Here is a 27,905-nt window from a genome sequence, read left to right on the forward strand (position 1 = left end):
TAGACAGAATGTGTGTGTATTTTCACCGGGAGGCAAGACCCGCCCAACTCTGTCTCTGATTGGCTTACTCTGACATTTGACCCTACGTTAACCAATCATCACTCCTCTCTGCCATTCTACTGTGTGACATGCTGCTTTGGCTCATGTTACTGTGAGAGTACATCGCCTGTAGGTTAGATCAGTGGTTCTCAACCTGTGGGTCCCCACATTATTTTGGGGGGGTCCCCAGATGAGTAGTAAACAAAACCAACATACAGTATAAGTGTATACAGGGTATCTGCACATTTATAAAGTTACAATTTAATTACTTTTTAATACCAAATTGTCAAATATTCGTATATTCCGTAAGAAAGAGGCAAACGCTGGCAAACGTTGTGAAAATAGCAGATCTACAAGCTCACAACGCCTCCCAGTGCCAGGCGTTGTGTGCTTGTAGATCTGCCACTTTCACAATATTTATCTGTGGAACCGAGTCAAACAAAATTAAATGCTTACAATTCCAAGTGATCAGCGGCGGCTCCTGACGATTTTTAATGGGGGAGCTGGAAGGGAGCTAACGCATGCACGCGTGAGAGATTTTTTTTTGGGTTGTGTTACTTTTTTGGGGGTTTTTAGTTACCTTGATTTGGTTAATTCGGTTAAGATTTTAACAAAAATATTTGTATTTGCTGACTGGTATACGCTAGTATAGGCTGGGCCTGAGCAGGAGCGGGTGGGCGCAATAACTGCGAAAATTTGCGGTTATATTGGGCGTTTTTTTGTTACTTTATTTCGGTGTTAGGGTTAGGGTTGGGTTAGGGTTATGTTATTTAATTCTTATTTTTGCCTGATTTTACCGATTTCTTTTTTTATCCAAAAATTAATTATAAAAATTATTATTATTATTATTTTTTTTAAATTGATTGGGTGATTGTCGACAGATTATGTCTGTATATATTACTAGCATCCTTATTCATATCCAGTCCAAGAGGCCATGCTCTTAAGAGGCTGCATGTATTTAAAACAAGGCAGGGATGCAAGCACCCAATGCAAGTTCAATTTAATATTCAAACTAATACTCCTACTATGTAGTTTTTCTTAGCGATTTAGTTGAATTATAGAACTTAGGATAAAAAAACGATTATTGAATTATGGGTTATTGACCATTGTTACAGCTGATGGATTTTGTTTTCATTGATTGTACTCTTTTTAACCATAGGCCTACCACATATCTGGTATCGTTTTTGCACATATTTGATATCTCTGATGACGGCAGGTAATTATCATGGGAAAAGAGGTTATTAACCTCTTAAACCTAATACTTCATTGACTGGAGTCACCTGGGGGTCGATGGGCCCCCTCCTTGTCCCCTCAACAAATCTCTTTGCGGGAAAATAGCCAATCTACAAGCTCACAGTCACGTTGCTACACGTTGTGGTTTTGTAGATCGACTATTTTCGCTGAATGTTCACCCCAGAATGGGGATGTTACGATTCATGTTAATATACCGGTAGGAAACAGACCCATAGGAGGCTGGTTTCTTATTGTTCTAAAGCAGATTTGCTATATGTTCAATGTAAAGGCTGTTCCAGATGAACTTTTATGAGAAAGTTGTGAGTTTGTTGATTGGCTATTTGTGGCGAATCAATATTAATGTATGGTACAGTAATGTTCATATACATCTGAATTATTACCAAACAGCCCATTTACATGCACCTTCAGATTTACAAATGGATAAATGAACCCTGAGGATTTTACTGTGTAGCCTATGCATATTTTTTCATATAATGGCAATGTAGTTTAACTTTAATTCATTTTTGATTTTGATTAACCCAAAGAAAAATTGCATTAACATTTTATGGCAGAGAACACTAGACCAAAATGTTGGTAATTCAGTATTTCCTACAGTGGTGCAGCCAGAACGCTAGTATAGGCTGGGCCTGAGCAGGAGCGAGTGGGCACGCGCCCGCGCGCGCGTGTGTCCCCGACCCGTGCGCACGCGCAAATATTTGTGGTTATTGCGATTATATTGGCCGTTTTTGGGCGTTTTTTGTTACTTTATTTCGGTTTTAGGGTTAGGCTAAGGGTTGGGTTATGTTATTTAATTCTTATTTTTGCCTGATTTTACAGATTTTTTTATCCAAAAATGTATTATAAAAAAATTAAAAATTAAAATTATTATTATTTGTTTTGAAAAATCGATTGGGTGGGCCAGCTCTCTATGTGGGTGGGCCACGGCCCACCCAGGCCCACCCATGGCTGCGCCCCTGTGCTATGGACTTCTTTGGAGGTGCTATAGCACCTCCAAGCACCCCCCATCGCTGCCGCTGCAAGTGATTGTCAGGGTGGGGGGTCCCCAGTTCAAATATGACTAGTGTGACGTGAAGATTATTGCAGGGTAAGAGATTTTAAACAATACACTGTAGCAATAATCTCTCTAGTCTGGTGTTAAGAGTGTTAACCACTTGAACCCCACAGACCCTACTCTGGGGGGAATGTGTGGCGTAGTAGATCTGCTATTTTTGGCAAAGAGATTTGGTGTAGAGGGAAAAAAGCTGTCCAAGTACAGAGCCAAGTGTGTTTTATTAAGAATAGAGGGGTGAAGGGGTTAATGTTGTAGAAGTGTTTTATACATTATACTAGAACCACTTGGTATTTAATATGTAAAAGTTTGTCTGAATCTGAATGAATAAAAGTATTATAAACACAACCTGTACTGTTGACTGTTGATATAGGAAGCATGTCTTCAGATCACTGTTTAGTTCTGTCTGGAATATAGACGCTGATAGAAAGATTGTGTGTGTGTGTGTGTGTGTGTGTGTGTGTGTGTGTGTGTGTGTGTGTGTGTGTGTGTGTGTGTGTGTGTGTGTGTGTGTGTGTGTGTGTGTGTGTGTGTGTGTGTGTGTGTGTGTGTGTGTGTGTGTGTGTGCGTGCGCATTAGTGCGTCTGCTCGCACACCTGTGTGTCTGCAGAGAGGAGTGTTCCCTGTGTGTGTTTGCATCTGTGCTGTTGATTACAGGTCAAAGTACCTGCCCTGTCAGATAAGGTAATTTTTCATGTCTGATTCACAGTCAACTGAACGGTCCGTCTGGACTCCACTTTGTTTTGCCTTGCCATCTCAGTCATTGTAACACATGTTGTTGAAAGTAATTAGTTACAATACTAGTTATCTGGGAACAAGCTCACAACGAGTCACAATTATGATGCGTTGTGAGCTTGTGGATCTGCTATTTAAAAAAAGTTGTTAGAAGTGATGTGTTGTAATTAGAATCATTAGTAAAGTGTAATTATAAAAGTGTAAAGCAGCACCTCCAGTCATGTGACTCTTTGTTGTAGAGTGAGGGTGTGTGTGTGTGTGTGTGTGTGTGTGTGTGTGTGTGTGTGTGTGTGTGTGCGTGTGCGCGTGTCTGCGTGCGTGCGTGCAAGAGGTGAAGTGAGGTGACAACAAGTTAACATGGTGTCATATCTTACTACTAACAGTTGAACTTGTTTACAGCTTCCAGTCACACAATGTGGTTAAACATTTACCTGCAGTGTTAGTAAAAGGTGTGTGTGTGTGTGTGTGTGTGTGTGTGTGTGTGTGTGTGTGTGTGTGTGTGTGTGTGTGTGTGTGTGTGTGTGTGTGTGTGTGTGTGTGTGTGTGTGTGTGTGTGTGTGTGTGTGTGTGTGTGTGTGTGTGTGTGTGTGTGTGGGAGCCTTGTAAAAGAATGTGATAAGAGTGAACGATAAGATATGACAGAGACTTTGAGTCTCTCTCTCTCTCTCTCTCTCTCTCTCTCTCTCTCTCTCTCTCTCTCTCTCTCTCTCTCTCTCTCTCTCTCTCTCTCTCTCCCCCCTTGAGCTGTCTCTCTGTCTATAGCCAGGTGTGTTTTACTAAGAATAGAGGGGTGAAGGGGTTAATGTTGTTGAAGTGTTTTATACATTATACTAGAAACACTTGGTATTTAATATGTAAAAGTTTGTCTGAATCTGAATGAGTAAAAGTATTATAAACACAACCTGTACTGTTGATATAGGAAGCATGTCTTCAGATCACTGTTTAGTTCTGCCTGGAACATAGACCCTGATAGAAAGATCAGCACTAATGCGTGCGCATTAGTGCGTCTGCTCGCACACCTGTGTGCCTGCAGAGAGGAGTGTTCCCTGTGTGTGTGTGTGTGTGTGTGTGTGTGTGTGTGTGTGTGTGTGTTTGCACCAGGGAGACAGAGGCAAGCCCCACCCAGCTCTGCCTCAGATTGGCTTACCATGATATCTGACCCTATACCTTAACCAATCATCACTCCTCTTGTCTAAACCTAAACCAATCAGAGGCAGAATAGGGCGGGTCATGTCTCTTGCTGTGCTGAGGTTAGAGTGACAGTAGATCACTGGATGATAATAAACATTATAATCCTCTGAAGACTATTTCAATCTCAGTCATTGTAACACATCTTTGACAGCTAAAACACCAGATGATGTTGTGGTTGATGAAGAGTCTGTATTAGAGATATCCTTCACCTTTGACCCTATAGCCTAGAGGAAGCCTTTATGACCATAAAGGTCATTAAATACCAATCACTCCTACATACCATCTCAGAGCTGGGCTATAGGTGCAGACTATTTGTTTTTATATTTGACAGCCTAGGACATGATAGCCATAGACTGGTTGTTAGAGGGTTTTAACAACTTGGGATGCCCAAAAAGGAGGCAAAAAGGCTGGCAAGGTACTCTGTTGTATGTTGTGGAGACACTGTTACTTATACCCATAGAGTACTGAGTACTTATACCCATAGAGTACTGAGTGATATACTGTTACTTATACCCATAGAGTACTGAGTACTTATACCCATAGAGTACTGAGTGATATACTGTTACTTATACCCATAGAGTACTGAGTACTTATACCCATAGAGTACTGAGTGATATACTGTTACTTATACCCATAGAGTACTGAGTACTTATACCCATAGAGTACTGAGTGATATACTGTTACTTATACCCATATAGTACTGAGTACTGCTACCAGTAGAGTACTGAGTGATATACTGTTACTTAATACCCATAGTGTACTGAGTAATTATACCCATAGAGTACTGAGTGATATACTGTTACTTATACCCATATAGTACTGAGTACTGCTACCAGTAGAGTACTGAGTGATATACTGTTACTTAATACCCATAGTGTACTGAGTAATTATACCCATAGAGTACTGAATGACTTACTTATTGTCATGAAGACATAATGCCATGATTTTGTGAATGTAACCTAAACTGCACCTGTAATATTTGTGTCCTTGTATTCACTCCTGTGTGTGTGTGTGTGTGTGTGTGTGTGTGTGTGTGTGTGTGTGTGTGTGTGTGTGTGTGTGTGTGTGTGTGTGTGTGTGTGTGTGTGTGTGTGTGTGTGTGTGTGTGTGTGTGTGCGTGCGCGTGTATATAGAGCCTTGTAAAACATGTGATAAGAATGAATGATGAGTGATAAGATGATGACTTTGAGACTTTGAGTTCCTCTCTCTCTCTCTCTCTCCCCCCCTCCCCCCTTGGGCTGTGTATCTGTCTCTAGTTCCATCCATTCCTGCAGAGAGAAGTGTTCCTGTGTGTGTTTGCATCAGGGAGATAGAGGCAAGCCCTGCCCAGCTCTGCCTCAGATTGGCCTACTATGATATCTGACCCTATAACCAATCATCACTCCTCTTGTCTAAACCTAAACCAATCAGAGGCAGAATAGGGCGGGTCATGTCTCTTGCTGTGCTGAGGCTAGAGTGACAGTAGATCACTGGATGATAATAAACATTATAATCCTCTGAAGACTATTTTAATCTCAGTCATTGTAACATATGTTGTTGAATTGCTAAAGTAATTAGTTACAATACTAGTTATCTGGGAACTCATCGTCAAAGAAAAGGTAAAACAGCGCCCTCTGCTGTTTTTACCTTTGCATTTGACTCTGGGAGGAGTGATTAAATAGACAGACTAATACTGGAAACCGGCGTTTGGTCTCTGCCTCAATGTTTTCATTCCCACTAACAACATTTCTCCCACGTAACATGGATCGTTTTGGTTATAAGCCCAGTTGTTTCTATAATGGAAGAACAAGTTAAAATGTTACTAACTTTCCGTGGTTTTGTCGGCTCCGAGGACGCTGTTGTTAAATGAGTTTGGGTTTGTTTCCAGTGGGAAGCGAGCGCACAGATGTAAATCCCGCCCACTACATTTGATTGGGTAAAGCGCGGCCCGCTTCCTGATCTGCAGGCACGCCCACTTGTAGGCCACTGTTGACACGTTCTGAACGAGGCTCCCGACAGATTCAGTATTGCAGAGAGATTAGTAAAAAGGTAGTGGAGTTCAACACTGGTCAGCAACATGTTTAGAAGAGCAGAGCAGAACAGAAGTCCATGTGAGTTATATAGATCAGTGGTTCTGAAACATCTTCATGTCAAGGAGATCTAAACGGATATATTTCTTTAATAATTGATATGTATTTGGTGGTGGACCCCATCTGAAAATATATAAATACATCAAAATTATTAAAAATGTGCAGATCTACAAGCTCACAACGATATGATGTGTTGTGAGCTTGTGGATCTGCTATTTTACAAAAAAAGTTGTTAGAAGTGACGTGTTGTAATTAGAATCACATCACAGTTTACAAGTGTAAAGCATTCACCTCCACAGCTGACAGTAAGTCATGTGACCTCAGGGGAGTTTGGTCATGTGATGCTTTGTTGTAGTGTCTGTCTGTCTGTCTGTCTGTCTGCCTGCCTGCCTGCCTGCCTGCCTGCCTGCCTGCCTGCCTGCCTGTCTGTCTGTCTGTCTGTCTGTCTGTCTGTCTGTCTGTCTGCCTGCCTGCCTGCCTGTCTGTCTGCCTGCCTGCATAAGGTACCTGCCTGCACTGTGCTGTTGATTGCAGGTCAAAGTACCTGCCCTGTCAGATAAGGGTGTAATTTTTCATGTCTGATTCACAGTCAACTGAAGCGTCTGGACTCCATTTTGTTTTGCCTGGTCAGATCAAAGCATAAAGATTATTACAGGGTAAGAGATTGTAAACAATACACTGTAGCGATAATCTCTCTAGTCTGGTGTTAAGAATGTTAACCACTTGAACCCCACACACCCTATTCTGGGGGGGAACGTGTGGCGTTGTGACGCATTGTGAGCTTGTAGATCGGCTATTTTTGGGAAAAAACCTGTCCAAGTACAGAGCCAGGTGTGTTTTACTAAGAATAGAGGGGTGAAGGGGTTAATGTTGTTGAAGTGTTTTATACATTATACTAGAACCACTTGGTACTTAATATGTAAAAGTTTGTCTGAATCTGAATGAGTAAAAGTATTATAAACACAACCTGTACTGTTGATATAGGAAGCATGTCTTCAGATCACTGTTTAGTTCTGTCTGGAATATAATAGACGCTGTGTGTGTGTGTGTGTGTGTGTGTGTGTGTGTGTGTGTGTGTGTGTGTGTGTGTGTGTGTGTGTGTGTGTGTGTGTGTGTGTGTGTGTGTGTGTGTGTGTGTGTGTGTGTGTGTGTGTGTGTGTGTGTGTGTGTGTGTGTGTGTGTGTGTGTGTGTACACAGGGCGGCCCATGTGATCTAGAGGTTTTAGTTCCTGTTTTAAAGTCTTTCATCAGAGCAGTTCTTCTTTTCCACTGCAGTTACTGTCTTTGTTCTAAAGGGGGCGCTTTGTAGTAAATGTCTGGTTTCATTTTTATTAGGGTTGTCCGATATTGGCTTTTTTACCGATAACCGATATACCGATATTGTCCAACTCTTAATTACCGATACCGATATCAACCGATACCGATATATGCGGGGATTATTGTGATTAGGGTAAGCTCAAATTTCATATCACACACACCATATACAGTAAGAACTCCTGTAACTTATTTATAAAGCAAAAAAAAAAAAAAACTTTTTTTTTCAAAAACCGATACCGATATTTTCCCGATATCAATTTTTATGCTAATATCGGCCGATAATATCGGGAGGCCGATAATATCGGACATCCCTAATTTTTATAGTAAATAACTTAATTAAATACACTAATAATAAACACGCTCCACACAGTGTGAGATGGACAGTGTGTGACATGTGACTCTAATACAACATTCATTTAAAGGTAGACTTTTGTTTCTGTTTAAGTTTCATCTGGCTGATGGCTGCTCAGATGTCACTTGGGGGTTAAGTGTCTTGCTCAAGGACATGTTGACACTCATACTACAGTACTGTAGGTGGACTGGGGTTTGAACCTGTGACCTTCTGATTACCAGACTCTCTGTAGACACTCAGCTATCTGCTCACATGTCTTTGTCTCTGTTGTCACTTTGTAAAATGTTGCTGCTATTCTGTACAAATACAATATGAGTCTCTGTAATAATGTTAAATACTAACAGGCCTTATTTATTATTTATTTTATAATGTAATGTACATGTTGTAATGAACTTAAAACACAACATGTCTTAACACATTGGGTGCCAGAGGTTTATTAAAATATTATACGTTCAGTGCCTGCATATCTTCCATCCACTTACGTTATATGTTTTGTGCTGTAGAAACCCCGACGTGGAAGTGCATGTAAACAGAGCGTGCGTGCGAGACGGCGGAGGGTCCCGACTAACGCCTGGAACAATAATATTTCCAACACAATCCTCCATTGCAGAGTGATCGCCGATCGCAAACGGCCCGCTTCCACCACGTTAAAAAGAAATGGAGTTATTAAGCTTTTAGTCAAGGAGATAACATTGGAAACGCCGACCGGAAGGATTTTTGACATGGAGCCACATCTGGTCTCTCCTTCTCAGAAACTCCTTGGGTGATCCCAAAGTTTCGTTTAGACCACTCCAAAACCACTCCTTGGGCTAAAAACGGCCACAGTCATCCTTTTCCAGGTATACTTTTTGTGTAAAAAGCCCATTGAGATTGGGCCGTTTTTAGCCCAAGGAGTGGTTTTGGTGCAAAACAAATGCTTGCAATGGATTCAGAATCATAAAAACAACCTAGTTTGACCCCGCACATGCTACTTAAAAAAATAATTACATTTAGATTTTTTGTTTTAGATTTTTTTTTAACCAAGGTTATGGTGGGTACCCCAACTTTAAGGAGCTGTCAAAAATTCTCCTAGGGAAACTGCATTTCAGTCTTTGTGAGATGTGTTACTAGACACCTTTACACATTGGTGAAGATTTTTTTTGGTAAGGAATTTATTCCAAGATTGTTTTAATATCCCCTGACTAAGAGCATGAGAGGTGAGGTGAGGACAAGAACAAGTTAACATGGTGTCATATCTTACCTACTAACAGTTGAACCAGTTTACAGTGATGACTCACACAATGTGTGTGTGTGTGTGTGTGTGTGTGTGTGTATGTGTGTGTGTGTGTGTGTGTGTGTGTGTGTGTGTGTGTGTGTGTGTGTGTGTGTGTGTGTGTGTGTGTGTGTGTGTGTGTGTGTGTGTGGGGGTGTGTGGGTGTGCGCCCTGTCAGGTGCCGTGTCTGTGCCCAGGGTCATATGGTTCATAACAGGGCGGGGCACCAGGACCTGTTGAGAACAACACCTCCAGGATGACAGAGCTGTCAGTTTGTTGATTCAACTGAACCATCTGGACTCCATTTTGTTTTGCCTCGTCTGATCAAAGCATAAAGATTATTGCAGGGTAAGAGATTTTAAACAATACACTGTAGCAATAATCTCTCTGGTGTTAACAATGTTAACCACTTGAACCCCACACACCCTATTCTGGAGGGGAACGTGGCGTTGTGACGCATTGTGAGCTTGTAGATCTGCTATTTTTGGCAAAGAGATTTGGTGCAGAGGGAAAAAAAGTACAGAGCCAGGTGTGTTTTACTAAGAATAGAGGGGTGAAGGGGTTAATGTTGTTGTAGTGTTTTATAACATATACTAGAACCACCTTTTCTGAATCTGAATGATGAAGTATTATAAACCCAACCCACTGTACTGTTCATATAGACAAATCCACAGAGCGCTCCCCTGGCACAGTCATGTCTGCGGTGTCAGTGCACACCACAGCTCTCTGTGGATTCCTCTATAGGAAGCATGTCTTCACATCACTGTTTAGTTCTGCCTGGAATATAGACGGTGATATAAAGATCATGCTTGAACTTGTCTGTGTGTGTGTGTGTGTGTGTGTGTGTGTGTGTGTGTGTGTGTGTGTGTGTGTGTGTGTGTGTGTGTGTGTGTGTGTGTGTGTGTGTGTGTGTGTGTGTGTGTGGAGGAGCGGGGGGGTGAGCACACGCCTGCTACCTGCAGAGTGTACCCTGTGTGTGTGTGTGTGTGTGTTGCACCAGGTAGACAAAGGCAAGACCCGCCCAGCTCTGCTTCAGATTGGCTTACCAAGATATCTGATATATATCTCTTGTCTAAACCTAAACCAATCATCACTCCTCTTGTCTAAACCTAAACCAATCAGAGGCAGAATAGGGCGGGTCATGTCTCTTGCTGTGCTGAGGTTAGAGTGACAGTAGATCACTGGATGATAATAAACATTATAATCCTCTGAAGACTATTTTAATCTCAGTCATTGTAACACATGTTGTTGAATTAATAAAGTAAATGTTTATAATACTAGTTAGTAAAAAGGTGTTTTTAAAAGCTGTTAGAAGTAACTTGTTGTATTTAGAATCACATCACAGTTGTGATAAAGCATTCACCTCCACAGCTGACAGTAAGTCATGTGACCTCAGTGGACTTTGGTCATGTGATACTTTGTTGTAGAGTGAGAACATTCCTGTATCATTCCATCCATGATCCATCTCTGTGATAACCCAGACATCTTTGACAGCTCATACACCAGATGTTGTTGATATAGAGTCCAGAGAATAGTCTGTATTAGAGATATCCTGCACCTATGACCCTATAGCCTAGAGGAAGCCTTTATGATCAAGGTCATTAACAACTCTTTCCCTGCCATTGACGAGATTTCTCGTTTTTCTCCGCATGGCTCAGCCAGCCGTCGACGAGATTGACGAGATTTTTGAAAACATTTAAAAAAAAAAAATTTATTTTTTTGTTTATCACAAAGGAAGCAGGAGATAACGCGATGCGAAGATTTTCTGCTCCATTCACTTCAATGTTAAAAAATAAACGGAGACAAAATTCACAGTTTACCTATTTTTGCAATGTTATTCTCTGGCAGGGAAGGGGGGTAGATGTGTAAATACTCTGGCAGTTAAAGAGTTAAATACCAATCACTCCTACATACCATCTCAGAGCTGGGCTATAGGTGCAGACTATTGGTTTTTATATTCGACAGCCTAGGACATTACAGACTGGTTGTTAGAGGGTTTCAACATCTTGGGATGGCCAAAAAGGAGGCAAAAAGGCTGGCAAAGTATTGTGCTGTCTCTGCTATAATTGGCAGCCTGCCACATATGGCGGAGACGCTGTTACTTAACCTCAGGGGAATTTGGTCATGTGATACTTTGTTGTAGAGTGAGGTTGTTATCTCTGCGTGTGTGTGTTTGTGTGTTATGACTTGACGATGAAAAGGTACTTTAAAAAAAAAAGTTCTTTAAGTCCCGTGACCATTAACAAAATCCACCTACCTCCGATCGTTCTTTAATGAATTTGAATAGGAAATCCCCAACACTGACGTCCCTCACAACTACGCACGCGCGTGCGTGCGTGTGTGTGTTAGTTGGTTGCAGGTCAAAGTACCTGCCCTGTCAGTCAACTGAACCGTCTGGACTCCATTTAGTTTTACCTGGTCTGATCAAAGCATAGAGATTATTGCAGGGTAAGAGATTGTAAACAATACAATGTAGCAATAATCTCTCTAGTCTGGTGTTAAGAATGTTAACCACTTGAACCCCACAGACCCTATTCTGGAGGGAACGTGTGGCATTGCATTGTGAGCTTGTAGATCGGCTATTTTTGGCAAAGATATTTGGTGTAGAGGGGGAAAAAAGCTGTCCAAGGACAGAGCCAGGTGTGTTTTACTAAGAATAGAGGGGTGAAGGGGTTAATGTTGTTGAAGTGTTTTATACCATATACTAGAACCACTTGGTATTTAATAAATCATTAATACAACAAATTAATCTAAATGTTTGTCTGAATCTGAATGAGTAAAAGTATTATAAACACAACCTGTACTGTTGATATAGGAAGCATGTCTCAGTTCAGATCACTCTGTTTAGTTCTGCCTGGAATATAGACGCTGATAGAAAGATCATGCTTGAACTCATCATTTTGTGTGTGTGTGTGTGTGTGTGTGTGTGTGTGTGTGTGTGTGTGTGTGTGTGTGTGTGTGTGTGTGTGTGTGTGTGTGTGTGTGTGTGTGTGTGTGTGTGTGTGTGTGTGTGTGTGTGGTGTGTGTTCAGGCATGCAGTGCTCATTTGGTATGTTCTTGCACTCTATTTCAATGACGTGACGCGCACGTGGCTTAACACCTACACTGCAAATCACACAATGGACAATTGATATGCATCTAGGCTCATTCCTATGTTAATTCACTAGGTGTGAGTCGGGAACCTTTGAAAACTTTGTTGAGTTTCGAATTTAAAGTAGTTTTGGTCAAGTAAGTTCCGGCACGGCGTGCAAGGCCGTCCAGTGAGCATTGCACCCCTGTGTGTGTGTGTGTGTGTGTGTGTGTGTGTGTGTGTGTGTGTGTGTGTGTGTGTGTGTGTGTGTGTGTGTGTGTGTGTGTGTGTGTGTGTGTGTGTGTGTGTGTGTGTGTGTGTGTGTGTGTGTGTGTGTGTGTGTGTGTGTGTGTGTGTGTGTGTGTGTGGAGAGGAGTGAGTGTTTCCTGTGTGTTTGTACCAGAGAGACAAAGACAAGACCCGCCCAGCTCTGCCTCAGATTGGCTTACCATGATATCTGACCCTATACCTTAACACATTGGTTCTTGGGGGGGGGGTACCAGGGGGGTCCCCAGCAAAATGTAATAATAAAGAGTCATAATCACTGTAACCCCTTTATTCATATTTTATACTTTGGCTATTCAAAAATAGCAGATATACAAGCTCATAGCTTTAGTTCAAAATGTTTAATTATGAACTCTGAACTGAACTAGTTCATTTTAAAATGTGTGAACTGAACTTTGAACTAGTTCATGTAGAAAGTGAACTTTCTCAACACTGCCCCTGGGTGTCACACCTGGTCCCTGTGTGGATACTGTGATGGCAGACCTCTGACGTGTGTGTGTGTGTGTGTGTGTGTGTGTGTGTGTGTGTGTGTGTGTGTGTGTGTGTGTGTGTGTGTGTGTGTGTGTGTGTGTGTGTGTGTGTGTGTGTGTGTGTGTGTGTGTGTGTGTGTGTGTGTGTGTGTGTGTACGTCTGCAGTGCTGGCTCGCACGTGTGCAGTGCTGGCTTTTGTGTGTGTGCACGGTGCGCCTCGTTAGGTCTGCATGTTACGCGTGTGTGTGTGTGTGTGTGTGTGTGTGTGTGTGTATGTGTGTTCGTATGTGTGTATGGTTTCTATACTGCCTCCCCCTGGTCAGCCGGGGCGCCTGATGGAGGGTAGCCTCGATCTCCAGGCTTTTATTGTTTAGTTTTGCTAAAAAATAAAAGCCTGGACCAACCATAGCCTGTCCTGGGTATAAGGAAGTGTTCATTTCCCCAACCAACCAGAGTGCAGTGGGCGTCGCTCGTAATGTTGTGTTAACGGGGCGGGGGTTGACGGACAGATCGGTGAACCAATGGGATCAGCCGCAATCTCTCCGCGCCTCTATACACCCGCCCCTCTATACATGAAATCAGGAGCGTTGGAGCAGGCTAGATGGAGGGGAAAGGAACTGGTCGGGATAACGTGTTCCTTCCGCGTGCTACGTCCAATCGGGGAAACTCCCCCCTGTCAGGTGATAAGTAGCAGCTTGCTAGCTCTCATGCATTGAAGGAGGCATGAGCTCAACAAGTCAAGTTTTTTTAAGTTGTTTAAAGTAACTTGTTGTAATTAGAATCACATCACAGTTTACAAGTGTAAAGCAGTCACCTCCAGCTGACAGTAAGTCATGTGACCTCAGGGGAGTTGCTTGAGCTCATACATCACATGTTGTTATAAAGAGTCCAGAGAAGTGTCTGTATTAGAGATATCCTTCACCTTTGACCTATAGCCTAGAGGAAGCATTTATGACCAAGGTCACTAAATACCAATCTCTCCTACATACCATCTCAGAGCTGGGCTATAGGTCAGACTATTGGTTTTATATTTGACAGCCTAGGACATTATACCCACAGACTGGTTGTTAGAGGGCTTCAACATCTTGGGATGCCCAAAAAGGAGGCAAAAAGGCTGGCAAAGTGTTGTGCTGTCTCTGCTATAATTGGCAGCCTCCACATACAGTATGGTGGAGGCGCTGTTACTTATGTCTGTTGTCTTATAAGTTGTCAGTATAAGTCTAACTATAAGAGAATGTAAACAATACACTGTAGCAATAATCTCTCTAGTCTGGTGTTAAGAATGTTAACCACTTGAACCCCACACACCCTATTCTGGAGGGGAACGTGTGGCGTTGTGACACATTGTGAGCTTGTAGATCTGCTATTTTTGGCAAAGAGTGTATAGAGGGAAAAACACTGTCCAAGTGCATAGCCAGGTGTGTTTTACTAAGAATAGAGGGGTGTAGGGGTTAATGTTGTTGAAGTGTTTTATACATTATACTAGAACCACTTGGTATTTAATATGTAAAAGTTTGTCTGAATCTGAATGAGTAAAAGTATTATAAACACAACCTGTACTGTTGATATAGATGAATCCACAGAGGCGCTGCCTGTAGGCGGCCATCGCTGCAGTGTCAACGCTCCGCGGCCGCGACACCGCAGCAATGGCCGCCTACAGGCAGCGCGTCTGTGGATTCCTCTATAGGAAGCATGTCTTCAGATCACTGTTTAGTTCTGCCTGGAATATAGACGCTGATAGAAAGATCATGTGTGTGTGTGTGTGTGTGTGTGTGTGTGTGTGTGTGTGTGTGTGTGTGTGTGTGTGTGTGTGTGTGTGTGTGTGTGTGTGTGTGTGTGTGTGTGTGTGTGTGTGTGTGTGTGTGTGTGTGTGCATGAGCGCGGAGAGGAGTGTTCGCTGTGTGTGTTCGCACCAGACCCATAGAAAGAGGGAGTTCGGTCACGCGCTTTGATCTCACTGCAAAGCGGGCTGCTATGGGCTGTAGTTCCAAATATTGGAACTTCCTCATTGAGATAGAGCATTTCCGCATTCCATTTTTATGATGGGAGTCTATGCTATGTCATCACTCTCATAGTTATATCACGCTGGTTTAGTGTCATCACTCTCATAGTTATATCAGGCTGGTTTGCACCAGGGAGACAAAGGAAAGACCCGCCCAGCTCTGCGTCAGATTGGCTTACCATGATATCTGACCTTAACCAATCATCTCTCCTCTTGTCTAAACCTAAACCAATCAGAAGCAGAATAGGGCGGGTCATGTCTCTGCTATTTTAAAGGGCAAGACCACCTTGGTAGAGGTTTGGGTTGTGTATTTACCTTGCCATGATGTAACTCCAAAGGTGGACACGAAATCAAAAATAATTGCTCAATTGATTAGAAATTGATAATTCAAAATATGCTCCTCATTGACTTACATTGTACGCTGAAACAGCTCTCAAAGTCACTATTTTAGCACGTAAACGAACACAATCAAAGCTAATTCAGACAATATAGAACATCACCAAACCCAGTAGCCTACTGTTTATTTTTTTAATAAAAATGTCAACTTCCTGCTGATTTCACTATTTGAAGATCCGGATCCGGACCCACGGATCCAGTCCGGGTTTTCTTAATAAAAATAGCAATATCAACGGGAGGTTAACATTTTTATTTAAAAAAAAAACAGTACTGGGTTTGGTGATGTTCTATATTGTCTGAATCAACTTTGTTTGCGTTCATTTATGTGCTAAAAGAGTGACTTTGAGGGTGCTTTACCGTACAATGTAAGTCAATGAGGAGCATATTTTGAATTATCAATTTCTAATCAATGGAGCAATTATTTTTGATTTCTTGCCCACCTTTGGAGTTACATCATGGCAAGGTAATTACACAACCCAAACCTCTACCAAAGTGGTCTTACCCTTTAAAGGCTTGCTGTGCTAATGTTAGAGCAGGGTTTCTCAAAGTGTGGGCTGTGGCACCCTAGGGTGCTGTAACATAAGTCCAGGGGCGCTGCAGAATACTTTGATCATATTTGGAATGTATCAATATCACTTCAGTTTAACCACTTAGTAATACAGACCTGAGTTGCACTGTATTTGGTGTGTTCTTTTTCAATCTACACCAAATGTCTTTGCCAAAAATAGCAGATCTACAAGCTCACAACCTTGTAGATCTGCTATTTTTGGGGCGAATATTCCCCCCAGAATAGGGATGCTGGGGTTCAAGTGGTTAAAAGTCAAGTATAAAGTTATTTTCAATCTGTCCTGTAATGGAAGGTTTTCTTTGTGACAAACTGTATATTATATGATCTGTATCTTATGTATTAACAATACATATTTAAGTATGAATATACAGATACATATTTACATACCATAATATGAATATACAGTAACAATGTAATGCTGTGGATGTAAAGGTTAATTGCAGGGGGTCCCTGAGACAGATAAGTGTGAGGACCACTGGGTTAGAGTGACAGTAGATCACTGGATGATAATAAACATTATAATCCTCTGAAGACTATTTTAATCTCAGTCATTGTAACACATGTTGTTGAATTGCTAAAGTAGTAAAGTCGGGGAGGCTCTGGCACGTGGAGGGACTAGGCTCTGTGGGTGGCCTCCTGGCCGGGCTCCTTCTTCGTCTCACCAGGTCCAGGACCTGAGCACTGTACCAGATCCGCTGCACCAGATCCGCTGCAACACCCCGATCCAAACATTTCCCTCTGGCGTGATGGTTCCTTAGGCCGGTTTGCTTGAATGGCCCTCCTAAAGGCCTCACCGTGGGTGTGTTGGGCTTCTTCCTCACGGAAGACACAGGCTGGGGGCGCTAACCCATACTGCTCCCGGTCATGTAACTTGGAATAAAAGATGTACCAAGGACTCTGACCTCTAATTACACTTAGATAGTTATTGTACTGATTGCACTGTGGACACTTTGTCACTTTTCTTTGCATTGCAGTGATTGTACTGGTTGCACGGTTTGACAGGACACTGTAACCTGGTGTTATTGTTATTTTTCTGCATAGTGCAGGATAGTTGTACAGGTGTATACTTTTGTTCTTTAGTGATGGTGCATCTTATTGTTATGTCTTACCTTTGTATTGCTGTATATGTCACAGGGAGATTGGAGAACCAGGGAGATTGAAGACAAAGCGCTCGTTTTTATGCAGTGGGCTTTGGGGCGAGGCGGGGCTTTGATGCGACGCGGACCTGTCTTTTGTTGTTCCCCCCACGTAGCAACCAGGAAGCTACGATAGGGGAACGCTGAACACGCGTTCACACGCACACGTGATAATAGTTATTGTCCATGACGGAGGGGCGCCGACTCAGCAGAGCTTGAGGCCGAGAAGGCGCGCCCTCGCGCCTCCAGGCGCGAGTGCCCACGCTGACCGGCCGATGCGCGTGTGTCAGGGAGAAACTAAAACAAAAGCCAGAACACAATAAAAGTATCTTAACAGTCCTGCTCTCAATAAACCAAATTGAAATTATGAGCGTATGCGCATGTGCGCGCGCGCGTGTGTGTGTGGTCGTGGCCATATATGTGTGTGCACTTTAGTTGAGAAGCCTGGCTCGTGGCTCCCTCTAGTGTTGTTTCTACAGAATTGCTTGGGGGGCGGTGAAAACGAGTGCTCCTTCTCCAATTTCCCTGGTTCTCCAATTTCCCTGTAACATATACATTCCTTACTCTGTATCTGTAACTTTGTAACTCTGACTGCTGTGCTGCCTCTGGGGGACTGAAATTCCCCTGTGCGATCAATAAAGGTATCTGTCTATCCATTGTGCTTATATGTTGTCATCTGGACCGCTCATTGTTGGTGAGGCATCCTCACATCCACATAATCAGGTGCTACTGTGAGATCCAGTGTTGCCTCCCAAGCTAAACATGCACTCTTTTCCCATGGCCAAGGAAGGCTGATGTAGTATCACATCCTGCTAGCTTATGGAAGAGAGGAAAAGCCGGAGTTTGTTACACCTCATCATGTGGATGTAAGGAACATTGAGGTTCTACACAACAAACCTTGTTGTGTGGTGCGTGGAGTGGCGCCCCGCCCGGGCACCCGCCCCGGGCACCCCCCCCCACCCCTTCCACGCACCGCATTTCCATTTTTATTTGTATTGTTTAATATACTCTAGCCTACTGGCTTATTATCTGTATCAATAGGGATATGCTCCACTCCATTTGTCTATTGTTTCAATAAAATTGTATGTAAACATACATAGGTTGCTTTTAGGTTGTTGATAGTGGTCATATTGGTAATAAGCTAATTAGAGTGCTCTAGATAGATTTAATCATTAATCGGAGCATTCCAATGTGTTTCTAATGCTTAAAAAAAACATAAAATGACACCCAGTTTGCCAAAAGTGTCAAAGGTTAAGTTATAACTCGTTTGCACATAGCCACCATCTTGGAAATATGCATATTAGGGTTTCAGACACACCCAATCATAATGATAAGCATTCCAATGTGTTTGCAATGGTCAAAAAACATGAAATAGACACCAAGTTTGTATTTGTAGCTCATCTGGTTCAAAAGTTACAGCCAAAACCGTTTTATATGGAGGCCATTTTGGATTTGGCCGCTATGTCGACCCCAAAGGTCGCCCGCTCGGGCGCCCTAGCTAAATCATTAGAGCATGCCCTGGGCTACATCTGGGCCAAATTTGGTGCATTTAAGACTGATTAGCGCAAAAATATCCCTAAGGCCTGGGACTATTGCTGAAATATTGTCCATATAGGTGATTATGCTAATAAAAGCTAATTACGCTAATTCTGAAAATTGCTCAACATATCCAAGTTAGCATCCGGCAGTTTCTACATGCTGGGGACCCATACTCAACATTTCTAACATAAAACTTTGGTGTACTCAACATTTCCGGGTTCACATTCTGGCAAGCGGACTATACTACTGATCTGTTGAGGGACTCCAAGAAACTGATTTCCCACTGACTCTGCACCACAGACCCACACAAAGGATGTTTCCTCCCACCAGATCATGCCCACCCCCCAAGGTGGCCTGGTTCTCTCTCTCTCTTTCCTGATAAGGGATCTAAGGTATTTTTATGACCCTCAGAAAATCTAAGCAAGGACCCCCAATATGTGCCTTTACTCACTGGGCAAATGCGATGAGCACCTCGCAAGTGTCTTTCTCCTCCCCCCTAACATAGGCATCAAGCATGTCATTTGAGCCTCTCTCTCTCTCCTCTTCGAGATAAGGGAATGGTAAGGAATTTACGACCTACACACTCTGAGAAAGGACCCAACTTATGAGACCTTAAAGAGCTGCCTCAGTTAATGACTCCAAACAGGCAGTATTAACCTTCATATATGTATGTATTTTACCTATGCCTTTATATGTCGGCCTACCACACTGGTCTAATCCTAAATAAGCAGTAAATACACACATAATTATAATCATAATAATATTACAGGCGCTGAAGGCATGGAAAACCTAACATTCACATTGAACCAACATGGATAATACACTCCAATGATGTATTCCACAATGAACTGCAGATTTTTCTGATTCTTTCCTCTCAGTCCATGCTTTGACACCCAGAGCCTGAGAAGTCTGTTTGCTGTGGTGAGCCGGTGGCTGTGGTTTACTGGCCCATTGTGGCCCAATATCCAACAGATCCAGGCTTGTAGGAACCACTCTGTCTCCGAATGCACAAACAATTTGATAGCCATAGTGTTGATCAGTCGAGAAATCTTGAATGACCTTGTAAGGCAGCTTGATCAGTGAAGGGCCATCAGAGATCCTGGTAAATTTTGGATTGATATCCAACTCTGTAGCTGAATCAAGGAGCTTTAGTGTTGGTCCAGATAATTTGTTGACAGAGTAGGACCTTCAAGTTCAACAATGAGCCAGCGGAGGGGCAGTTCACCAGTGTGTAAGTTGCACACCAACCAGACCAGGTGTCTTCCCATGTGCAGCTCCAGCTTCCTCACAATACTCCAGCTTTTACACCACTGTTGACATTTGTTGAGTCTCCTCCAATGGCCCACAAGGTCTTATGAAAACCTTTCTCTCTCAGCCAAGCAAAAAGGACCTTAGCAATCTGCACTGCATGTGACTCCTCTTTAGTTGCTGTTTCTGGGGTAAAATGGAACATATAGTTGCTGCCATGCTCACTGACAACACTATGTTCTTCCCTCATCTTTGCAGGAAAACATTGGTCATTGCCCTCAGCTTCCATCATTACATTGGTCAGGTCAATCCGTCCATCAAAGAGGATGCAGGACTCACACGCCCCCCCCCCCCCCCTCCTTCCTGCACTTCTCCTCAAATTCATCCCCCAGCTCTCGTATCAACTTCTCCTGTGCTATCTTGACCTTGTTTTTATCAATCACTTTTCATAGGGTGTCTTCTGTGATGATTCAATCAGAGCCGCAGTTGCTATTGCTGCAGTTGGCCTGAGCGAATTAATTACAAATTAATAAAACAATAATCAACTGCAAATGTATGTAGGTTAGGTTTATCAGAATTGAAACATTTCTTCAGATTTGTGTTTTACACACAAACATCTGTTATTTGAACAGGAATTCTTTATAAAAGCCTCCCATCTTAAGTTCTGTCTTCGAGAAGAAAATCGCTAATTAATCAAAGAAATGGACAATAATCAATTGCAAATTGATGTAGGTTAGGTTTATCAGAATTGGAAAATTTCTTCAGATTTGTGTTTTACATGCCAACATCTGTTATTTTGAACAGGAATTCTTTATAAAAGCCTCCCAAAATATTTTTTTCTTCTAGAAGAAAATCGCAAATTAATCAAAAAATTTACAATAATCAACTGCAAAAAAATGTAGGTTAGGTTTATCAGAATTGAAAAATGTCTTCAGATTTGTGTTCTACATGCCAAAATCTGTCATTTGAACACCCCTCTTTTTTGATTTAAAAAAAAAAAAAAGTATGGCCCGCCCTACCGAGAGAGACACTTCTGTACACTTCTCCCTACAACTGTGTTTTACTGATCGGATTGTGCTGTTTGGCTGTAATGTCCATGTTGGAATACCGGGGGCAGATCTTTTTTGGTGCCTGGCCCAACCAAGATACTGTACATTCTGTTGGCCCAGAGGCTTTAAATAGGACTTCCAGGGCTGTGGACCATTTATAATGTTGATCCCTGAATGCAACAAACTATGGAATGTCATTATAACTGTGTAACTGGTATTTTACTGTATTTGTACTATTTATTTACTGTGTTTCTGTAAGGCTGTCTATAAAAGGCAACATATTGAATACTTTACAAATCAATCTGAAGACCATTAGACTAAACCTCTAGATTTAGGAGGTTCAGCCTCCATTAGTTTTCTCTGTACCCACAGAGGCTGTTAATAATAATGAATACAATTTACTGCTTTAATAATGAAATCTTGGGAATATGCAGATAAATGGATCTTCTAACAATGAGTTTTTACTGCAGACAGTTTTCTCTGTAGCTGCCAGTAGCTCTGTGCACTGGGCTCTGAAGCACCAGTACTGCTGTTATCTCCATCTTTAGGAAACATAGAACAAGAGCAAAGCTTCCTGCATTCACTGTAGTTTATATTCAGTGACTTTATCACCTGCCTTTGTATTGATATAAGCTAATGACATGATTCTCTGCCCTTTTACTGTTTCAGTCTGGCTTTTTTGAGACTGTAGCACAATATAAAGATAAATGCATCAATCTGATGCACATTGAAAGGAAAATAGATCTACAATATGAAGGAAAGCACATTTCATTGAAATGAATAGGCTGCCATTTCCCACGTCTCATCCAGTTCTTCTAATAATCCATGTTTATAAGGGATTTAATCTGCTAACTTTTTAAAACTTTGATCATTCATTTTAGATCCACCTCACATCGGTGTGATTTTGCTTTGCATGTTATCACAACCAAGTATTAGGTGTGTGTGTGTGTGTGTGTGTGTGTGTGTGTGTGTGTGTGTGTGTGTGTGTGTGTGTGTGTGTGTGTGTGTGTGTGTGTGTGTGTGTGTGTGTGTGTGTGTGTGTGTGTGTGTGTGCGTGCGTGCGTGCGTGCGTGCGTGCGTGCGCGCGTGTGCGTGCACATTGTGCATATGCAGTAAATATGTAATGTTTTCTGGTCTATTTTGACTGTAATCTTGACAGGTTTAATAAATATGGGGATAAAGATGAGTCATTGTGAGGAGAGAGAGGAGGAGGGAACTGACAAACAGCTCATCCACAGACCAGAGCCTCCATCTGTGTCTATGAAGAATGATGAACCTGGACCTCCACACACAAAGTAGGTCAATCCTCCTATACATTTTAATTTACTTATAAACTACACTGTTAGATTATTTGTTTTATTAAAGGGATAGTTCACCCCAAAAAAATGTTTTTCCCTATCTATTAGCCACCCCATGGAGACTTTTTTTTCTCATTCCTAAGACAATTTCGTGACCAGCGGACCGGTAGGCAGCGGGTCCGGTAGGAGACACAAAGGAGACTCTTTGTGTCTCCTACCGGAACCGCTGCCGGCCATCAAATTATGGGCTTAGAAATTAGACAAAAACAAAAAAATATCCATGGATTGAAGTCTCCATGGGGTGACTAATAGATAGAAAAAAAGTCATTTTGGGGGTGAACTAATCCCTTTAAAAAGAAACTTATGAAGAATATTGGTGAATGAGGCCCTGTTGGTGGAAGTGAGAGATGTGTTTAAAAAAAGACAAATGCATAGATTATCAACTATGATCCAACGTTCATGCTCTTCATAAGGTGTTTAAGGCTTTCCGGGTCTGAGGTGGTTCTCTTTCATCATGTCATACGTGTAGCATCATGAGCTGTGATTGGTCTACTATTAACACATCCACCGCCAAGGGCTAATCTCATAATGTACTCACCACTGCAAAAGTTTTATTGTTGTTTTTTGTTTTTTTCAAGTCGCCATAGGCCCCGTTAAAATCCTTTAGAATCCGCGATCCACTGTTTGTAAACAACGTGCACATGTCCCTTTGTGTACTCGTCGAGACCGCGTGTCAAAAGGAGCCGCCATGTTTGAGTTCTGACCGTTTATGTTAACATGGGAAATGCGAGGAGGAAAAACTACACTGGTTTGAAAATAGTTTTAGTGGTGTTACTTAGAATAGAGGCCGACGGGAAACAAAAAACGGGATATTACTTCCGGGTCACTTCCGGTGGTGTTACACTGAAAATGGTCCCCCTAGAAAATTGAAAAAAATAAAAAATTTCGAAAAAAAGGAAAAAACACCCGGACTGTAGGACTACGGTCTCGGCGCTTAACAGTTGGATTTAACGGACCGTAGGACTACGTTCTTGGCGGTTAATGTGTTAAGGGGACAGACATACAGAAAACCCTGTTCTAAAGCCACACTGTAAATTATTACTAGTAATGTCTGAGCAGCAAACTGTATTTCAACTCAAATGATAATGTCATAAACATTGTGTGATTCCAGAAGTCTTCACCACAGACCAGAGTCTCCAACACCCAGCTGTGTGTCTATGAAGAGTGATCGGTCTAAGGCTTTCCCTTTGAACTTCAGTAATGAACCTGGACCTTCAAACACAAAGTAAGACACTGATCTCTGTGAACGTCAACTGGAAATACACAAATAATTAATCTGTATAAAAGTTAGACTGTAAAATGTCATGCTGTGTTTTACTAATGAACATACAGAAACATACTATATGAACAAAGTATTGGAGATGAAACAGTCAGTGATTTGATTTAGTGTCTTTAGAAAATATGTTCTGATGCTGTTCTGACTTTTGGTCTTAACCCATTTAGACCTGAGACCGGTTCTAAAAACACCTTTAAAATCCTGACCTAAGTTTTCTGAAACACTTCAAATATGTATAAAAAAATTACAACAAATGTATGTTGCTATATACTGTACATAGCAACAAGAACCCCAAAATGGGTTAAAATATATATATATAGTTTTTATGTATCCATATAAATGCTTTTATGTCATATTGTTGAGGTGACTGTAATGGCCTCTCCTTTCTGTCACTCTCATGTCTCCAACTTGTTGACAGAAGATAGGAATTGAACTGGTGTTAAACCAATCAGATACAATAGAACCACATTTATCTGAACCCTAACAGGTCGTTCAGGAGGTGATGCCTCAATATAGCTCCTTGTTACCAGTCTGGTTCAGCCAGGTCTCATTGAACATATTACATCTAGTTAGTGTTGTCGCCTAAAGGCAACAACACTTGTTTTGTTCACATTTAAATAGAAAGCAACTCTAAAACTTTGCCGCACTACTCCTCCCACAGTTTTGCCGGCATGTCAAATCGACCGGCTTCATCGGGAACGGTGTGTTTGCATTTTGTTAAGCAAATATGTTGCATAGTTTAATTGATATAAATGTATTAGCGAATCAAAATTTGCCATTAACATGAATGGAAAAGGGTGACAGCTCCTATTCAAGTATGTTTCTCTCAGAAACTAATTGCAGAGGTTCACAGTCCAGTGGCATATGCAGGAAAATCATGAGCTGTGATTGGTCTACTTTTGAGGGGACAGACATACTGTACAGAAGACCCTGTTCTGTAGCCACACTATGAATATTACTAGTACTATCTGAGCAGCAAACTGTATTTCAACTCAAATGATAATTTCATAAACATTTGTATGATTCCAGAAGTCTTCACCACAGACCAGAGTCTCCAACACCCAGCTGTGTGTCTATGAAGAGTGATCGGTCTAAGCGTTTCCCTTTGAACTTCAGTAATGAACCTGGACCTTCAAACACAAAGTAAGATCACTGAACACCTCTACTGTACGTCTTTTAAAGCGGTCGGCGGGTGGATCGTTGTGAAGAATAATATTCTAGTTTTTTTCAAAGGTTAGTGAAAACGCTCTGAATCGCTGGCAATGGCAGCATAGACGATGTTTTAACTCTGACAGTCAATGAGTTAAGATGAAACTTAGGAAGAATATTGGCGAATGAGGCCCTGTTGGTGGAACTGAGAGATATGTTTAAAAAAAGACAAATGCATAGATTATCAACTATGATCCAACGTTCATGCTCTTCAGCAGGTGTTTAAGGCTTTCAGGGTCTGAGGTGGTTCTCTTTCATTATGTCATACGTGTAGCATCATGAGCTGTGATGGTCTACTATTAAGGGGACTGATAGGGTTAAATAAGAACCCTATAAATAAGGCTGAACCCAAGAAAGATGAAGAGATGGTTTCTTCAAGACCCCAAGATTTGACCAGTCAACATAAAGAAATGAGAGTCAGACAAAGACGGATGTAAGTCCAAGGATTGAAACAATTCTGTATTGCTCAGAGCGTGCTCACGAGGACAGTACAAGTACAGACAAGAATAATAATCACCCACTAATGATTCAATAACAGGCAATAGTATTTATACACAAGTTGGAGTCCGGACATCAGATATAAGGTGGATCCTAACGATTGGTTAAGACCCTCAGACGTCAGATCATATCTGATGAGCTGTCAGGCATCAGGGTGTCATCATAATAAGTTGTTGTTCATCTTATAGTGTCCTTGTGTACAACTTTTGGTTCCATAAACAAGTTATTCCTTCGATATCATAGGACATGTGGCAGGTTTATCTGTGACAGGGTGACAGCTGACAGAGTAAATTAGTGACAATATCCCGGTCATACAGATCATCTTACACAGATACAGGTCATTTGGCATTTAATCACAAAGTGTTGACCAAGACATGTTTTTACTGATTGGAAACATATGGAGCCGGCACCAGATAGCCAATATGGAGCCAGCTACATGGCCTTGGTAGAGAAAGTATAGTAGAGTTACAAAAGGCATGTTTAAAAGACTGAAGTACAGGCCCAAAAAAACATCACTATATTAATTTGACTGGTTAGATCGATATTTCTAGATCATATCAATCTGGTCCACAAAACATATCCATCAGGGACAGACATACAGAAAACCCTGTTCTAAAGCCACACTGTACATTATTACTAGTAATATCTGAGCAGCAAACTATTTCAACTCAAATGATAATGTCATAAACATTGTGTGATTCCAGAAGTCTTCACCAAAAATACACAAATAATAATAAATCTGTATAAAAGTTAGACTGTAAAATGTTATGCTCTGTTTTACTCATGAACATACAGAAACATACTATATGAACAAAGTATTGGAGATGAAACAGTCAGTGATTTGATTTAGTGTCTTTAGAAAAATGTTCTGATGCTGTTCTGACTTAGCCTGGTAAACCCTCCCTCCGGAAATCTCATTTCCATTTGATTTCAGGAGTGAGTCTGGGCTGAACCGCCTTTCTGCAATATTCGCTCTGTACGCCGAACTGACGAGCCTATCAGCGTCGTCGCACATCATTCTGTGATTGACAGCGACAGTTGGCCAATCAGGTGGCGAGTGCGAGTGAGCCCGAATGAAGCCGAGTGCAGCCTGACTGGGGCCGACAAAAGACGAACGGCAGCCATTGTTGTTTCTGCGAGTGCCGTAACTTCTTATTTTCTGTTTTAAAACGGTCTCAAACTTCTTTTTTGAGGCACGGAATTTACTATTAAGATATCGTTTGGATAGAATTTAGTTGTTTAACTTCATATATGTGGTCAATTAATCATGACCGAGCCTATTTAAAAATATAAATTTAGAGAACCGGCATGTATCCCAATAAGGCAACCTATTTTAGGCATGGCCGTCCCAAAAGTCCCGCTGCGTCACATAGTCTGGAGGTCGTCAAAATGAACTGCTGATTGGCTGCAGGGGACAAACGATCATTGGTTGAAGGGGTTGTCAGTCAATGGTATTACTCCCGCCCAACTCCAGCCCACAGCCAATATTGCAGAAAGGCGGTTCAGGCCAGACTCACTCCTGAAATCAAATGGAAATGAGATTTCCGGAGGGAGGGTATACCAGGCTAGTTCTGACTTTTGGTCTTAACCCATTTAGACCTGAGGCCGGTTCTAAAAACACCTTCTAAATCCTGACCTAAGTTTTCTGAAACACTTCAAATATGTATTAAAAAATTACAACAAATGTATGTTAGTATATACTGTACATATCAACAGGACCCCAAAAGGGGTTCCCATCCTGAAAGGTAATAGGGGTTCCCGCCCCAAAATGGGTTAAATATATTAGGGTTGTCCGATATTGGCTTTTTTACCGATAACCGATATACCGATATTGTCCAACTCTTAATTACCGATACCGATATCAACCGATACCGATATATGCAGGGATTATTGTGACTAGGGTAAGCTCAAATTTCATATCACACACACCATATACAGTAAGAACTCCTGTAACTTATTTATAAAGCAAAAAAAAATATATATATTTTTTTTTCAAAAACCGATACCGATATTTTCCCGATATAAATTTTTATGCTAATATCGGCCGATAATATCGGGAGGCCGATAATATCGGACATCCCTAAAATATATATATAGTTTTTATTTATCAATATCAATGCTTTTATGTCATATTGTTGAGGTGACTGTAATGGCCTCTCCTTTCTTCCACTCTCATGTCTCCAACTTGTTGACAGAAGATAGGAATTGAGCTGGTTTTAAACCAATCAGATACAACAGAACCACATTTATCTGAACCCTAACAGGTCGTTCAGGAGGTGATGCCTCAATTAGCTCCTTGTTACCAGTCTGGTTCAGCCAGGTCTCAATGAACATATTACATCTAGTTAGTGTTGTCGCCTAAAGGCAACAACACTTGTGTTTGTTCACATTTATATAGAAAGCAACTCTAAAACTTTGCCACACTACTCCTCCCACAGTTTTGCCGGCATGTCAAATCGACCGGCTTCATCGGGAATGGTGTGTTTGCATTTTGTTAAGCGATATGTTGAATAGTTTAATTGATATGAATGTATTAGTGAATA

The 27,905-nt window shown here is 41.6% G+C and overlaps 2 protein-coding genes and 1 long non-coding RNA gene across 3 annotated transcripts in view; 2 read left to right on the forward strand and 1 right to left on the reverse strand.

Annotated features, from left to right (window-relative positions):
• LOC311062402 (uncharacterized protein) overlaps positions 1 to 27,905 on the forward strand; it is a 700,443-nt gene that overhangs the window by 462,197 nt on the left and 210,341 nt on the right. The gene's annotated exons all lie outside the window — the stretch shown is intronic.
• Positions 1 to 27,905, forward strand: part of LOC311062409 (NACHT, LRR and PYD domains-containing protein 3-like) — a 165,402-nt gene that overhangs the window by 53,670 nt on the left and 83,827 nt on the right. The gene's annotated exons all lie outside the window — the stretch shown is intronic.
• On the reverse strand, positions 10,195 to 13,933 carry LOC311062428. Its single transcript, XR_014602499.1, has 3 exons — positions 13,850 to 13,933; positions 10,367 to 10,575; positions 10,195 to 10,335 (listed from the first exon to the last, which is right to left on the reverse strand). It is a non-coding gene; the product is annotated as an uncharacterized lncRNA (long non-coding RNA).

The sequence above is a fragment of the Gymnoscopelus microlampas genome, assembly GCF_963454915.1.
Source record: "Gymnoscopelus microlampas genome assembly, chromosome: 15".
NCBI classification, from domain to species: domain Eukaryota; kingdom Metazoa; phylum Chordata; class Actinopteri; order Myctophiformes; family Myctophidae; genus Gymnoscopelus; species Gymnoscopelus microlampas.